Source organism: Scyliorhinus canicula, chromosome 17, assembly GCF_902713615.1.
Source record: "Scyliorhinus canicula chromosome 17, sScyCan1.1, whole genome shotgun sequence".
Classification (NCBI taxonomy): Eukaryota; Metazoa; Chordata; class Chondrichthyes; order Carcharhiniformes; family Scyliorhinidae; genus Scyliorhinus; species Scyliorhinus canicula.
Genome location: NC_052162.1, coordinates 16226409 through 16241826, shown reverse-complemented (window position 1 = coordinate 16241826; position 15418 = coordinate 16226409). Strand labels below are relative to the sequence as shown.

At 48.3% G+C, this 15418-nt stretch overlaps 1 long non-coding RNA gene across 2 annotated transcripts; it reads right to left on the bottom strand.

Annotated features, from left to right (window-relative positions):
* Positions 1-1867: 1867 nt before the first annotated feature.
* LOC119952432 lies at positions 1868-14709 on the bottom strand. Of its 2 annotated transcripts, XR_005457853.1 has the most exons (4): positions 14417-14709; positions 8168-8299; positions 6570-6764; positions 1868-2910 (listed from the first exon to the last, which is right to left on the bottom strand). It is a non-coding gene; the product is annotated as an uncharacterized LOC119952432 (long non-coding RNA). The 2 variants fall into 2 exon arrangements; XR_005457854.1 differs by lacking the exon at positions 6570-6764.
* Positions 14710-15418: the final 709 nt, after the last annotated feature.

Here is a 15418-nt window from a genome sequence, read left to right as displayed (position 1 = left end):
TCCAACTGTTGTTGGTTGATTAAGGGCGGCCTAGGATGTGAACCCAAGACCCTCCTTGTGTGTTCAGTGTAGCTATTTACTGATTAAGATGATCCCGCAATTAGAACATAACTTTTAATAATATTTAGTTTTATTCAAGGCATTTTTATACAAACAAAGCCAGAAGAACAACCAAATAGCTCAATAAACAACCAACACGCACTCCTCCCTCCTGCTCCCCTGATACTACCTCCTTCTCACATCCCGCCTTCCCCATTTTCACCCCCTTACCAACCCCCCCCCCCTTTGGCTGACCTCTCAAACCTCCTTAAACAAGTCAACAAATGGCTTCCACCTCCGGTGAACTCATCCACTGACCCCCTCAGGACGAACTTCACCTTCTCCAGCCTCAGGAACTGCGCCAGGTCTCTCATCCACACCTCAGCAGTTGGTGGCTCCGAGTCCCCCCACCCCAGCAAAATCCGTCTCCAGGCTATCAGGGAGGCAAAGGCCAAGACATCAGCCTCTCACCCCCCCCCCCCCCCCCCCCCCCCGGACCTCCGAGTATTCCAGCATCCCAAATATCGCCACCTCTGGACTCGGAACCACCTCCACACCCAGCCCCTGAACATCATGTCTGAGAGCCCCTGCCGGAACTCCCTCAATGCCGCCTCCATCCAGCCCCGTGCTGACCCCTCCCCCACGGCCCACTTCTTAAGTTGTCCTCGGTTGAAAAGCCCACCCCTAAAGTTGGGTCACTTCCTCAGCCTTTTTGCTGGACAAACAAATGCCCCAGCCAACTTCGCCTTCATTGATAGTACTAACCTCTCAGTTCTGGTACCATCCTTGTAAACCTTTTGCATTTTCCCCAGCTCCTCCGTGTCCTTTTTCTGAAATGGTGAAAACAACTGTGCACATTGCGCTAAGTGCTGCTGTAATTCTCCAATCCCGTCTTTATACCGTTTATATCTTGAAAATTCTATTTCCACCCAGATCTTTTCCCCGTACATATCCAATCATGTTACTCAGATCTGGCCTGTAATATGATTTGAGGAATAATTGAGTGCATTTTTTTCTGAGTGCGTTTTATTCCGGTATTTATGATTTTATAACAGTAATTACAAATGTAAACATAACTCCGTTTATAAACCCCCCCCCCCCCCAGCCAACATGACTTATAACGGAGTGGGCAAACTTTTCCGTGCAAGGGCCACATTCAGAAATTCACAATTTTAAAGGGCCGCATAGTATATTAATTGATAGTCCCGGTTCTAACCAATTAGCCTGCGGCATATACCTCAGCGCTTCCCCGGCGGCATCCTGCCTTTAGCCCTCTTTTTCTCTACTTTTCAAAAATGGCGCTTCACCCCGTTATGATTCTGGGTGCCTCATATAGAACATAGAACAGTACAGCACAGAACAGGCACTTTGGCCCTCGATGTTGTGCCGAGCAATGATCACCCTACTCAAGTCAACGTATCCACCCTATACCAGCTCCCCCCCCATTAACCTTATTAAAAAAAAAGTTTAAAAATGTTTTTTTATTTTTATTTTTTATGACTTGATCTTGGTGGGCCGCATAAAGACCTTTGGCGGTCCCTCCTCCCCTACTCGCTGGTCTCGCCTAAACTAAACTAGACTATCTCCCCCTAACCCCTCATTCCCTAACCCACCCCCCTTATTATTTCTGCTAACAGTTTAATTTTCCCCAAAGGAGTCGCTAAATGGCTGTCACCTCCGGGTGAACCCTAACGTTGACCCTCTCAGGGCGAACTTGATTTTCTCAAGCCTGCGAAACCCGGCCATGTCACTAACCCACACCCCCGTTTCAGGGGCTCCGAGTCCCACCACGCCAGTAAGATCTGTCTCCGGGCTGTCATGGAGGAAAATGCCAAAACGTCAGCCTCTCTCGCCCCCTGCACTCCGGGGTCTTCCGACACTCCGAAACCCGCCACCTTTGGACTAGGTGCCACCCTTGTCTTTAAAACCCTGGGCGTGACATCAGCAAATCCCTGCCAAAATTCCCTAAGCTTCAGACAAGTCCAAAACACCTGGGTATGATTTGCGGGCCCTCCAGCTCACCGCCCACAGCAGTCCTCCATCTCTTCGAAAAAAACCTGCTCATCCGGGCCACCGTCATATGTGCCCGGTGGGCTACCTTGAATTGTACCAGGCTGAGCCTGGCACACGATGAGGACGTGCTGACTCTACTCAGAGCATCCTCCCGCAGTCCCCGCCTCTAGCTCCTTCCCCAGCTCATCTTCCCCCTTGGGTTTTACTTCCCCTATCTGGCTTCCCTCCCACTCCATGAGCTCTTCATAAATTTCCGTGACCTTCCCCTCCCCCACTCCCGTTTTTGAATCTACGGTATCCTGTGTCCCCCATGAGGTGGTAGAAGCGGAAAGGTCAAAACCTGCCTTTGTACAAAGTCCCTCACCAAATTAAGTGCATTTTAACAACAATGCCATTGGACCTGGTTTAAGTATGCAATGGAGATTGCAAACTGAAGCTTGGCAGACTTGTGTCATTAAAGTGTCTGTTTTGCTCTCCCCTCCCCCTTTCCCTTACGTTGATTAATTTGCACATCCCCGCACATAAAGATCCTGTGATCACTGAGTAAGCACCGCACCATTGACTGGCACCCCGGCTACATAAGTGGGGACAGGCTAACAAGAAGTTCACACAGATCTAAATTTCAAAGCATACTTTCAGTCAGGATTAGTCGATGATTTGATAAAATCCGAAGGCAGGTGCCTCCGTGCTCATTTAGTCCACTCAACCTAATGAGCATGGGCGGTGAAGCAGCTAGTATGGAAAATTAAAAACAGCTGTCTTCTTTGGAGGGGGGAGACCGGTGATCCGGGGACATGTTCCTTATCCATGTTCGTCCTGACAACGTCCTTGTCAGGCGCCGGTAAAACCAGGCGGTCCCTGAAAGAAACACAACATTCAGCTCGCTATGCATATTTGGCAATGGACTTTCCAGAGATGTTTATTATTTCATGGCAGTCGACCTCCGTAAAGACTTTGTTTCTTTTCCTTTGTATCAGGCCAATTAGCCCGAGGAAGCTGGCACTGCAGCTCTGCGAAGATTTCATTCTGGCAAGGTGAAATGTGAGATGTGAGCTTGTAAATCCTCAGATGTCTGGGCTAACAGTCCTTTAACAAGATTTAAACACAAGGAAATGACTCATTCCTCATATAAAGGATTCTATAATGTTGATCCAAGTGGTCATCTGTATTCCCCAAAATTATTGCTGATACAGCTCCACAACAACAACTTGCAATTATATAGCACCTTTAATGTATTAAGACGTCCCAAGTTGCTTCACCAGAACATTAAAAAACAAAACAAGTGGAAAACAGCTTTTCGAGCAGTATGAGGGCAGGTGGCCGAACGTTTGTTCAAAGGAGCAGATTTGACTTAATGTCTAAACGAGCACAGGGCAGCAGGGTGCTGCAGTGGTTAGCACTGCTGCCTCACAACGCCGAGGATTGTCCATCTGGAGTTTGCACATTCTCCCCATGTCTGCGTGGTCCACACACACACAACCCAAAGATGTGCAAGGGAGGTGGATTGGCCACGCTAAATTGCCCTTTAAAAAATAATTGGGTACTCTAAATTTATGAGACAAACATTTTAAAAATGTCTAAAAGAGGAACGAGAGGAAGAGATGAGGAGAGATGCACTGGAGAGAAACGGAAGGTACACTGAAGAGATGAGGAAAGGTGTAATGAAGATTTGAGGAGAGGTGTAATGAAGAGATGAGGAGAAGTGTGATGAAGAGATGAGGAGAGGTGTGATGAAGCTATGAGGAGAGTTGTGATGAAGAGGGAGCAGAAGTGCACTGAAGCGCTGAGGAGAGGTGTAATGAAGAGCTGAGGAGAGGTGTAATGAAGAGAGGAGGAGAGGTGTAATGAAGAGATGAGGAGAGGTGTAATGAAGAGATGAGGAGAGGTGTAATGAAGCGATGATGTGGAGATGCCGGCATTGGACTGGGGTGAGCACAGTAAGTTGTCTTACACACCAGGTTAAAGTCCAACATGTTTGTTTCAAACACTAGCTTTCGGAGCACTGCTCCATTCACCTGAGGAAGGAGCAATGCTCCGAAAGCTAGTGTTCGAAACAAACATGTTGGACTTTAACCTGGTGTTGTAAGACTTCTTACAATGAAGAGATGAGGAGAGGTGTAATGAAGAGCTGAGGAGAGGTGTAATGAAGAGCTGAGGAGAGTTGTAATGAAGAGATGAGGAGAGATGTGATGAAGAGATGAGGAGAGGTGTAGTGGAGATGAGAGGTGTTACGAAGAGTTCAGGTGAGGTGTAACGAAGAGATAAGTGATGAAGAGATGAGAGGTGCAATGAAGAGATAATGAAAGGTGTAATGAAGAGCTGAGGAGAGGTGTAATGAAGAGACAAGGAGAGGTGTAATGAAGGGATGATGAGAGGTGTAATGAAGAGATGAGGAGAGGTGGAATGAAGAGATGAGGGGAGGTTTAATGAAGAGTTGAAGAGAGGTGTAATGAAGAGTTGAGGAGAGGTGTAATGAAGAGTTGAGGAGAGGTGGAATGAAGAGATGAGGGGAGGTGTAATGAAGAGATGAGGACAGGTGGAATGAAGAGATGAGGGGAGGTGTAATGAAGGGATGAGGGGAGGTGTAATGAAGAGATGAGGAGAGGTGTAATGAAGGGATGAGGGGAGGTGTAATGAGATGAGGAGAGGTGTAATGAAGAGACGAGGAGAGGTGTAATGAAGGGATGATAAGAGGTGTAATGAAGAGATGACGAGAGGTGTAATGAAGAGTTGAGGAGAGGTGTATTGAAGAGATGAGGAGAGGTGTAATGAAGAGATGAGGAGAGGTGTAATGAAGAGACGAGGAGAGGTGTAATGAAGGGATGATGAGAGGTGTAATGAAGAGATGAGGAGAAGTGTAATGAAGAGCTGAGGAGAGGTGTAATGAAGAGCTGAGGAGAGGTGTAATGAAGAGACGAGGAGAGGTGTAATGAAGGGATGATGAGAGGTGTAATGAAGAGATGAGGAGAGGTGTAATGAAGAGATGACGAGAGGTGTAATGAAGAGCTGAGGAGAGGTGTATTGAAGAGATGACGAGAGGTGTAATGAAGAGATGAGGAGAGGTGTAATGAAGGGATGATGAGAGGTGTAATGAAGAGATGAGGAGAGGTGTAATGAAGAGCTGAGGAGAGGTGTAATGAAGAGATGACGAGAGGTGTAATGAAGAGTTGAGGAGAGGTGTAGTGAAGAGCTGACGAGAGGTGTAATGAAGAGATGAGGAGAGGTGTAACGAAGGGATGAGGGGAGGTGTAATGAAGAGATGAGGAGAGGTGTAATGAAGGGATGAGGGGAGGTGTAATGAAGAGATGAGGGGAGGTGTAATGAAGGGATGAGGGGAGGTGTAATGAAGGGATGAGGGGAGGTGTAATGAAGAGATGAGGAGGGGTGTGATGGGGGAGGTGTAATGAAGGGATGAGGGGAGGTGTAATGAAGAGATGAGGGGAGGTGTAATGAAGGGATGAGGGGAGGTGTAATGAAGGGATGAGGGGAGGTGTAATGAAGGGATGAGGGGAGGTGTAATGAAGGGATGAGGGGAGGTGTAATGAAGGGATGAGGGGAGGTGTGATGAGGGGAGGTGTAATGAAGGGATGAGGAGAGGTGTATTGAAGAGATGAGGAGAGGTGTAATGAAGAGCTGAGGAGAGGTGTAATGAAGAGCTGAGGAGAGGTGTAATGAAGGGATGAGGGGAGGTGTAATGAAGAGATGAGGAGAGGTGTGATGGGGGGAGGTGTAATGAAGGGATGAGGGGAGGTGTAATGAAGAGATGAGGAGAGGTGTGATGGGGGGAGGTGTAATGAAGGGATGAGGAGAGGTGTGATGGGGGAGGTGTAATGAAGGGATGAGGGGAGGTGTAATGAAGAGTTGAGGAGAGGTGTAATGAAGAGCTGAGGAGAGGTGTAATGAAGAGACGAGGACAGGTGTAATGAAGAGATGATGAGAGGTGCACTGAAGATATTCAAGAGTTTTGGTTTCAGACAACTACCAATGGTGGAGTGATTCAAATCAGGGGTGTCCAAGAGAGCAGAATTGGAGAAGGTTGTGGAACTGGAGGGGAGTAATAATTTTAGAGAGTGGTGAGGCCATTGACAAAAGGATAAGAATGGATTTGTTCTAAAGTCAGTAGACATTGGGAACTGTTGTTAATTGCTCCTCGATGAACTAGCAATGTGGTACAAAATGAACAAAGAAAAGTACAGCACAGGAACAGGCCCTTCAGCCCTCCAAGCCTGCGCCGACCATGCTGCCCGTCTAAACTAAAATCTTCTACATTTCCGGGATCCAGCCCCCTCTATTCCCAATACATTGCAACATGCATTGGGCAGCAACATTGAGAAGTATCAACATGGTTTAGAGTCAAACAATGGACTATGTCACTGCACACAAGGCAGGGGACTAAGATTACAGTTTTTAGTTTGTTTAAAAACGCATGGAGGAAGCGTTGATAATTAGTGACTTATTGCCAGCCTTAACAGTGGTTAAGATAAAAGGTCGCTTCGAGAATACAAAGAGCACTTTACCTTTATCGTACATCACAGAGCAGGGTGCAGAACGTGTTTCTCCAGAGATGCAAATGAAGAGAAACTATCTGACGTCCTGAATGATTAAGAAACCTTTCTCTCAAGAGCTTCTTCTTCTATTCAGTGAGATTTTGGCTGAACGACGTGTGAAATCTGCCATCAGGGCCATCAGGAATGGAGAGTTTCTACCATCCCCTGTGTAATATGCAACATTATTCAATTCAATAAGACACCAGGCGCCTAATTCTGCAAAACCTTAACCGGCCTGTGAGGGCTTCCTGAAGCACGTCCTTACACTAAGTTACTGCGAGGCCTGGATAGAGTGAACGTGGAAAGGATGTTTCCACTTGGAGGAGAAACTAAAACCAGAGGACACCACCTCAGACTAAAGGGATGATCCTTTAAAACGGAGATGAGGAGGAATTTCTTCAGCCAGAGGATGGTGAATCTGTGGAACTCTTTACCGCAGAAGGATGTGAGGGACAAATCACAATGTCTTTAAGACAGAGATAGATAGTTTCTTGATTAATAAGGGGATCAGGGGTTTTGGGAAGAAGGCAGGAGAATGGGGATGAGAAAATATCAGCCATGATTGAATGACGGAGCAGACTCGATGGGCTGAGTGGCCTCATTCTGCTCCTATGTCTTATAGTCTCAGGAGGGGGGTCTTTAACTTCATTTGGAGATCTTGATCTCTGTGATGCTGGGCTTTCCAGCAGTTCCAGGCCCCGCCCCGTACAAAGCTGAACCAAAACACACATTCTGTAAAAAGAATAGCAAAGTTTGGGAAGATCTTGTCAGGTTCTTATTTGCCCTTTTCTACAAAGAAAAAACACGGTGACTTTCTGACCGAACCCGAAACTTTGCCATTTTTTGGCAGGGGTGAAGCACGCTATGGGGGGGGGGGGGGGTCCTTGGCGAAGTGAGGCAGCAACACTAACCACTGCGCCACCGTGCTGCCCCATGCTGACTCTAATTCCAAGAAGCAGCACGTTTCTCGAGGCCTTCGATTGCTGCATTGTTTGCATTCAGAATTTAAAAACATTCTTCAGGAAATCAGATTATCCAAGCCATACACAAGAAGTTGCAATAGTGCTAGAGGCTGCGAACGTTGGGTAACTTGTGTGTGCAAGCGTTTTATGTGAATATTCGCAGCATCAGTTAAATACCAAAATAGAAACTGCCACAGTAACACTTGCTAAACCTATCTGAGACATGTAAGTTGTTCTCGTGACTTATTAAAACTCAACAGGCCACACAGACCACGTTGTCTGGCTCCTATCCCAGCAGCAGAAAGATAAACAAGCAATATGAGCCTCATCGCTGACAAACCTTCTTGCAGCCTCATAAATAAAATCACATCTTCATGTCCTCTTGGCCTTCAACTATGTCTGCTGCTGCGGTAATTAAACTACACCAGCATACATTCATCCGCTAGGTGGGGTGGCAGCCAGCAGAATGGGAAAGTGCAACACTGGGATCATGTTTTGGAAACATGTTTGCAAACTCTTTCCCTCCGTCCTCACCACACCAGGTTGTCCCTCACGTACATGAAGCGGCAAGTATTTGGGTATCATTGTTTCAATCAAAATTGGTACCTGGAGCTAGTAAAGTGTTTACGCCATTGTCAGACGAGAGATCCCGGGATTTTGATGAGGTGCGAAAAGCCTTTTTAAGTGCAGATGAAATAGTGCCAGAAGCCAAAAAGCAGAAGCCTACAGCTTAGAAATCTAAGGAAAGAACCAAGTCAGACATAGTTAGAATTTCAAAGATTCAAACAAAATAATTTTGATTGGTGGATAAGAGCATTAAAAATTAAACCTTTCACAAAAGCGTCTGGACTCGAAACGTTAGCTCTTTCTCTCCCTACAGACGCTGCTAGACCTGCTGAGATTTTCCAGCATTTTCTCTTTTGGTTTCAGATTCCAGCATCCGCAGTAATTTGCTTTTAAAAATAAACCGAACATAAGAACATAAGAACTAGGAGCAGGAGTAGGCCATCTGGCCCCTCGAGCCTGCTCCGCCATTCAATGAGATCATGGCTGATCTTTTGTGGACTCAGCTCCACTTTCCGGCCCGAACACCATAACCCTTAATCCCTTTATTCTTCAAAAAACTATCTATCTTTACCTTAAAAACATGTAATGAAGGAGCCTCAACTGCTTCATTGGGCAAGGAATTCCATAGATTCACAACCCTTTGGGTGAAGAAGTTCCTCCTAAACTCAGTCCTAAATCTACTTCCCCTTATTTTGAGGCTATACCCCCTAGTTCTGCTGTCACCCGCCAGTGGAAACAACCTGCCCGCATCTATCCTATCTATTCCCTTCATAATTTTAAATGTTTCTATAAGATCCCCCCTCATCCTTCTAAATTCAGTAAATTCAGGACTAGTACAGTCCCAGTCTACTCAACCTCTCCTCATAATCCAGCCCCTTCAGCTCTGGGATTAACCTAGTGAATCTCCTCTGCACACCCTCCAGCGCCAGTACGTCCTTTCTCAAGTAAGGAGACCAAAACTGAACACAATACTCCAGGTGTGGCCACACTAACACCTTATACAATTGCAACATAACCTCCCTAGTCTTAAACTCCATCCCTCTAGCAATGAAGGACAAAATTCCATTTGCCTTCTTAATCACCTGTTGCACTTGTAAACCAACCTTCTGTGACTCATGCACTAGCACACCCAAGTATGAAAGTATACGTATGAACGTATGAAGCTCTTGGGGCATTTATTATTCTGGAGGGATATAAATATTCACCTCCGTGGTAGTGAGTCCATAAGGGGTCACCTCTCTCCTATAGTGAAAATCCTGCCCAGGCCATCCCCATCAGACCCGCCATCAGAGCCCCCCCCCCCCCCCCACCAGAGATCCCCATCAGACCCTTCCAGTGGATCCCCATCAGACCCCCCCCACCAGAGACCTCCCCATATCAGAGACCCCTCCAATGGAGGCCCCCTATATCAGAGACCTCCCCCCCACCAGAGGCTCCCATAACAGAGAACCCCCATATTAGAGGAACCCCCACAGCAGGATCCCACCCCCCCCCCATAACAGAGACCCTCCACCCCACCATTAGTCACCTCTTCCTGGAAGCTAAAGAGCATGGCAGGCAGAAACAGTGGAAGAATCACTGCTTTTTCATTCACCTGTTCCTTACACCTGCTGCCTCAGGCAGATGTCGAGAAAGCAGCAGCTGCAACTTCATAGAAAGCAAAAACCACATCACAAGTTTTAAACCCCCTCAGATCCTTTGATCTGCAAGGCTTCTGTTGACTTCAAGGAGAAATAGCTGTTAGTAAGCTGTAATTGACAGTTTCCAGACAGCCAGATGCATCACTACCGGACTCGAGGTAAATCTTTCAGGGGGAAATGGAAGTGAGGCAGTTACTACGAACCCCCAGGCTAGAACCACTACAAGAGCCTGCCTCCACCTGCCCCCATCTGGAATTCAACTCCTTGAGCCACCCCAGTACTTTTCCAATATTAGCTGCCCAGTAATAAAATAACAGATTAGATAAAGCTAATTGTGTCCCTCTCTGCAGAAACGCCCGACAAATCTTTGGGGCCTTTCCCACCCAAATGAAGGAAGCTATCAATTTGTTGACAAGTTGTTTGAAAAATAAATTAAAACGTCAGAAGGACATTCATTTGAATAGTCTGAATCCTGCCCGCCAAAGGACAAGGGGAGGTTATCCCACTTCTAACTGAGTAACATATTGACTATTTTTTTGGGAATATTCTAGCCTGGGAACAAGACTCAGAATAGCAGTACCACATAGAAGGAAAACATTCTGTGGCAGCTTGGTTACCTTGTTAGCTAACATCTACTGTGAAAAAAGATGTAAAACTCTGGTAAAATTGGGTTGTGTGTCTGTAAGACAGGAGTACGATGAAAGGTCACTTCAAGGTTTAGTCCATGCATTTGTTTCTCTATTCTCTGTACTGAAGTTGGGTGAAATTGAATTTCTAAGTATTCAGTAGTTACACAGGTGAACAGCACGTCGAAGTATGATATCTGATCTCTTTGGTCCCCTCGACAAAGAACAGTTGATTAAATCACACAGCCTTCTATGAATCTAACAGCTTTACTTATTAACAATCCAGGCTATTTTGTGTTGTTGATACGGTGCAATCGCAATTGATGTGATAGGTTTCACTTCTGTGCCACTTAATTACAACGGCCTGCATTGCCTGTAACGCTTCATGTTGGAGTGCGTCTAAAAGGATACCGACTAGTTCACTTTGACCTATAGCAGTGTTTTTCAAACTTTTTTTCCGGGGACCCATGTTTACCACTGGCCGACCTTCGGGACCCACCCCGGCCGACCTTCGGGACCCACGCCGGCCGACCTTCGCGACCCACGCCGGCCGACCTTCGGGACCCACGCCGGCCGACCTTCGGGACCCACGCCGGCCGACCTTCGGGACCCACGCCAGCCGACCTTCGGGACCCACGCCAGCCGACCTTCGGGACCCACGCCGGCCGACCTTCGCAACCCACGCCGGCCGACCTTCGCGACCCACGCCGGCCGACCTTCGCGACCCACCATTTTCTCTTACCTTGATTGCTGCTGACAAAATGGAGGACTCGCAATCGGGCCCAAAGCACGTGATGGCGACGTCCAGGGGCCGTGACCTGCTCTCTGCCTCCCTCAGGCTGGAAGATGACATAGAATTTTAAAAAAAATCTGCATCTGCGATTGCGCAAATTCGCGGTCTTCAGCCGCAGCAGCCGGCTTTTATATTCAACTTTTATTTGTTTTTTGTAAATTGTAACAATGTTGGTACACGGCACTTTTAATCAAAGAGACCAAAGCGCATGTCATCGTCAGACTCTTCAGATTCTTCCTGTTTCCTCTATTCCTTTTTCTCTTCAGCAGCAACAGAGCCAGTGGTGGAAACAACAGCTGCAGCTGCTACCGCCACCAACGTTGCAGATCAGACTATTGACGTCAATATTAGCCAATGCCTTGGCAAACAGACTAGGCCAGAAAGGCTCAATGGTCACACCAGCTGTTTTAATCAGGGCATTGAGTTTGTCTTCGGTGATGGTGACCTCGTTGTCCTGCAGGATGAGGCAAGTTCCGAGGTGGAGGTCTGGCGCTGGATCTCTGTGGGTGGGTCCGATGGTGCTAGTCGCTGGGGGGAATCTTGGCCTTAGTTTCGTTCAGAAGAAGCGAGCACCTCCGAACCGGGCAGAGCAAGCAGCAGTCGGCTTTTAACTATGCTGGCTGCCAGCGGCCTTTTTACCATATTAAAAATGTGGTTGCACTGGGCATGCGTGCCTGATCATCGGTGCCCATGTGCAAAACTCTGCGCATGCGCACCGATGAGCGGGCACGCATGCGCAGTGCGGACCCGCATTTTTTAAATATGGTTAAAAAGGCCGCTGGCAGCCGGCATAGTTAAAAGCGGCTGTTTCGTGCAAATTTGCGCAAATCGGGAGCGCTGCGACGGACGACTCCATGACCCTCCCGACACACACCCATGACCCACCCGCAGGTTGCGCCCACAACTTTGAAGTTCACTGACCTGTAGGACTGTGGCATGTTCCACTAAAATACTCTCCTTGTACCCCAGTGTAACTGTGGTCACATTGGAAGCAATAAGGTCATTTTTTTAAAAAGAGAAAACTGCCGCAGAGTTTGTAAAGTTGCTGAAGCAAGGAAAAAGGACTTTTCCACTCAGCCACATATCAGTTGCTAATCTGGGACAGCATCCCATGGACCAGAGCATCCTTCTGAAACCTTGCCTCAGTCCCCATTATTTGTGATTTAACCTCCATTCCCATTCCCAATGGGGGTCTTCAACTGCAGGGGCCTTGTAGCCAAGTTTGATCATGTCCACAGACAGTAACCAGCAAGCACCTGGGGCTTCTCCAGGCCATTGGCTGACCCTGGGTGGTCAGGGACGGGGCAGGCTAGCACCCTGGCTCTCCCCTTGCCACTGCCAGGCTGGCACCTTGGCACTGTTACCCTGGAACTGCCAAGGTGCCCAAGTGGTACTTCCAGGCTGGCAGGAGACCGGGTGTCAAGGTGGCACGGCCAAGGATCAGGGACTGAGGGGGGGGGGGGGCATGTCCATGAAAGGAGCGATGAGGGGGATATGAATAGTGGGGTCTGGGCAGGCACGAAGGGCCCTCCGGAATGTTGGGGTGGGGGGCGGTGAAGGGTGGGGTTCTTGAAAGGGGGGTCTTGGGAAGGCCTGGAAAGGGTGGCCGTTAGCGACCCCACAGAGAGGTGTCCTCACTTGTGGGGGTTGGGGAGGTGGGGGGGGGGGGGGAGGGTAGTGCCCATGTGTGTGGGGGGGGATGACATTGCCCATGGGTGTGGTATGAGGATGACCCTCAAACTCACTTTGAGATCGGCACAGCCTTTCAAAATGGAGGCCCGATGTCTGAGGTGCCGGTCTGCCCCGTGAGTTCAGCTTCCCAGTGCTGGAAAAAAAATTCAAAAGAGCGGAATTTACCGGCTGTTCATATCGGCAGGATATTCCGGTCCCACAGACGGCGCACGGGTTTTCCATGATGAGGGATGCGGTCAACGGGAAATCCCGTTGACAAGCGGGACCGGAGATCCCTGCTGGCGGGCCGCTTCCGCCGCTGGAAAACAGGCGGCGGGTTGCTGATTAAATTCCTCCCAATGCGTGGGCTTACCCGGAGGGAAACTCCCCAGGGCACACAAAACTGGCTCAGTGTGGATAGTTAGTGGCGAGGAACTTGCCGACAGAGCCGGGGAAGAATTCCAGGCCAAACCCGCCTGAAATGACACTTAGAAACTTTTCCGTTAGATCGCGCCCCAAAACACCAGCCGCACACAAAGACACACTGAAGCGCAAGGCCCTAGCTAACGCCCAATCACACTGTATACTGTCAGTGATAACCTCAGGCTCAGTCACAGACAGAGATGGGGGTCTATAATAACCCGTCCACTGACAGTCTGAGGGAAATAAAATGAAATTAATGAAAAAATGAAAGTAGGCATCAAATGAAGTTACTGTGAAAAGCCCCTAGTCGCCACATTCCGGCGCCTGTTCGGGGAGGCTGGTACAGGAATTGAACCGTGCTGCTGGCCTGCCTGGGTCTGCTTTCAAAGCCAGCGATTTAGCCCAGTGTGCTAAACCAGCCCCTGGGAGAGAGGACCAGTTCACTCCTGAACCTCTTCGACCCCATAAGTTCCTGCTGTCAGTCCCTCGCTGACCCTTAATAAAATTGACAGCAGGTCACCTGGTTCCAGCTGAGGTCTGCTGTGAAACGCTGGTAACTGCTCAGCAATTTGGAGTTCCTACTGGATCTCTGACTGGTTGAATTATCAGTTAATTGGGCCCCTCCAGCAAACCCCAGCAGAGACCAGAATAAAACAAATTCCGACAAGTTCAGGCCAGTCCATCCCTGAACCGGTTGGCTGCACTTCACATTCATGGGATGTGTGGTCTCATTCCCGGCGTTCCTGGCCACCCGGGCTTCTGAAGACCCCTCTGAATGTTTCACCTTCTTCCCACACGGGAACAGGCCGAAACCAGTTTCCAACTCTCAATGTGGCATGTGGATACTCCACATCTCAAACGAGTTTACATTTTCAGAATACGCAATCTGCCCTTTGCCTTTCGCAACATTGTGATGCCCAACAAAAGGCACTTTGTGTGTGGCTGCATTCCTGACGACTGTTTTATCAACTGAAAGAAAAACGTAACCAAGTTGAGAGGATTGACTTCCTTTTTTTTTTACCTTAAAGTTGTCTATGTCCCTGTTTAATCGAGGGCTAAACCTGTCTAGTTGTTCAAAGACTTCACATCTAACCTGCACACCGGAAAACCATTAATTAAGAGTAAACGTACTCACAACTCAGTGTGACCAAGGATCACAAAAGATCACTGCAGAAGCAGAGTTAAACTCCTATGTTTTCATTAAGTGAGTCAGACTGTTCTTCCATTCGGTGATGTTAAGCGGGTCACCACCCAGTTGCAGTTTGTCAGCCTGTTTCATTGATCCGGGCTCTGCAAAAGATTAACCTGGCTACCCTTGCTGTGTCACAAGTCACCCCGCAAATTACATGCCCGCTCTTAACCAAGTGACGCAGAGACTGTTGTCGACGTATTAACCTCTGACCCAGTACTTACTCCACGAGTGGCTAAGCCAGGGATCGAGCTTCTAAACCCTCCCGTGACAAGATTGGCCAGAGGCCGCTTGCCAAAAGGCTGCAGACGGCCGACCCGAGGCATCATTACTGGCTGTGCCAGCCTCAGCAGAGTAACCTGAAGGATCAGATGACTAACCCAGCCTCCCAGGCAGGTTCCCCCGCCCCTCAGTTTTGTCTCCTGTGCCTGCACCTGGAGCTGGAGCTGTCTGAACTCTTGTTTTTGCAGACGAATGATTTCATAAGCACAAGAATGCAGACAGTAACCCGACTGGCTGAACACCACACCTGCTATCTGATCATTCATTCAAACCTGTGTTGCAGCCTCACTTGTATCCAAGCAAAGGGATTTTATAAAGTCTGCTCCTTTTGTTAATTAAAAGCTGCGTAATGCTGATTGTAAAGTTGCTGGGTAGTGTACGAATGTTAACATAGAACTCCAACTTTAATGGCTTACCTTGGGCTGGATTGTCCATTTCAGTGGCTAAGTGCTGGTGCTAGCAGAGCATATATGGTCTTTTACGACAGTAAATTTAGTGCAACCTTCACTGATTCCGGCACCGGTGAGGGGCCAGCACCGGCATTCACTGAAACCTCCGCCTTCCGTGCTGAAAACGGCTAGAGAATGGCCGGGTCCCAGGCCGCGCATGCGCACAGTGACGACCTGCAGCTGTCGTGCCGTACAACATGCCGCTGGCTCTGCGCAG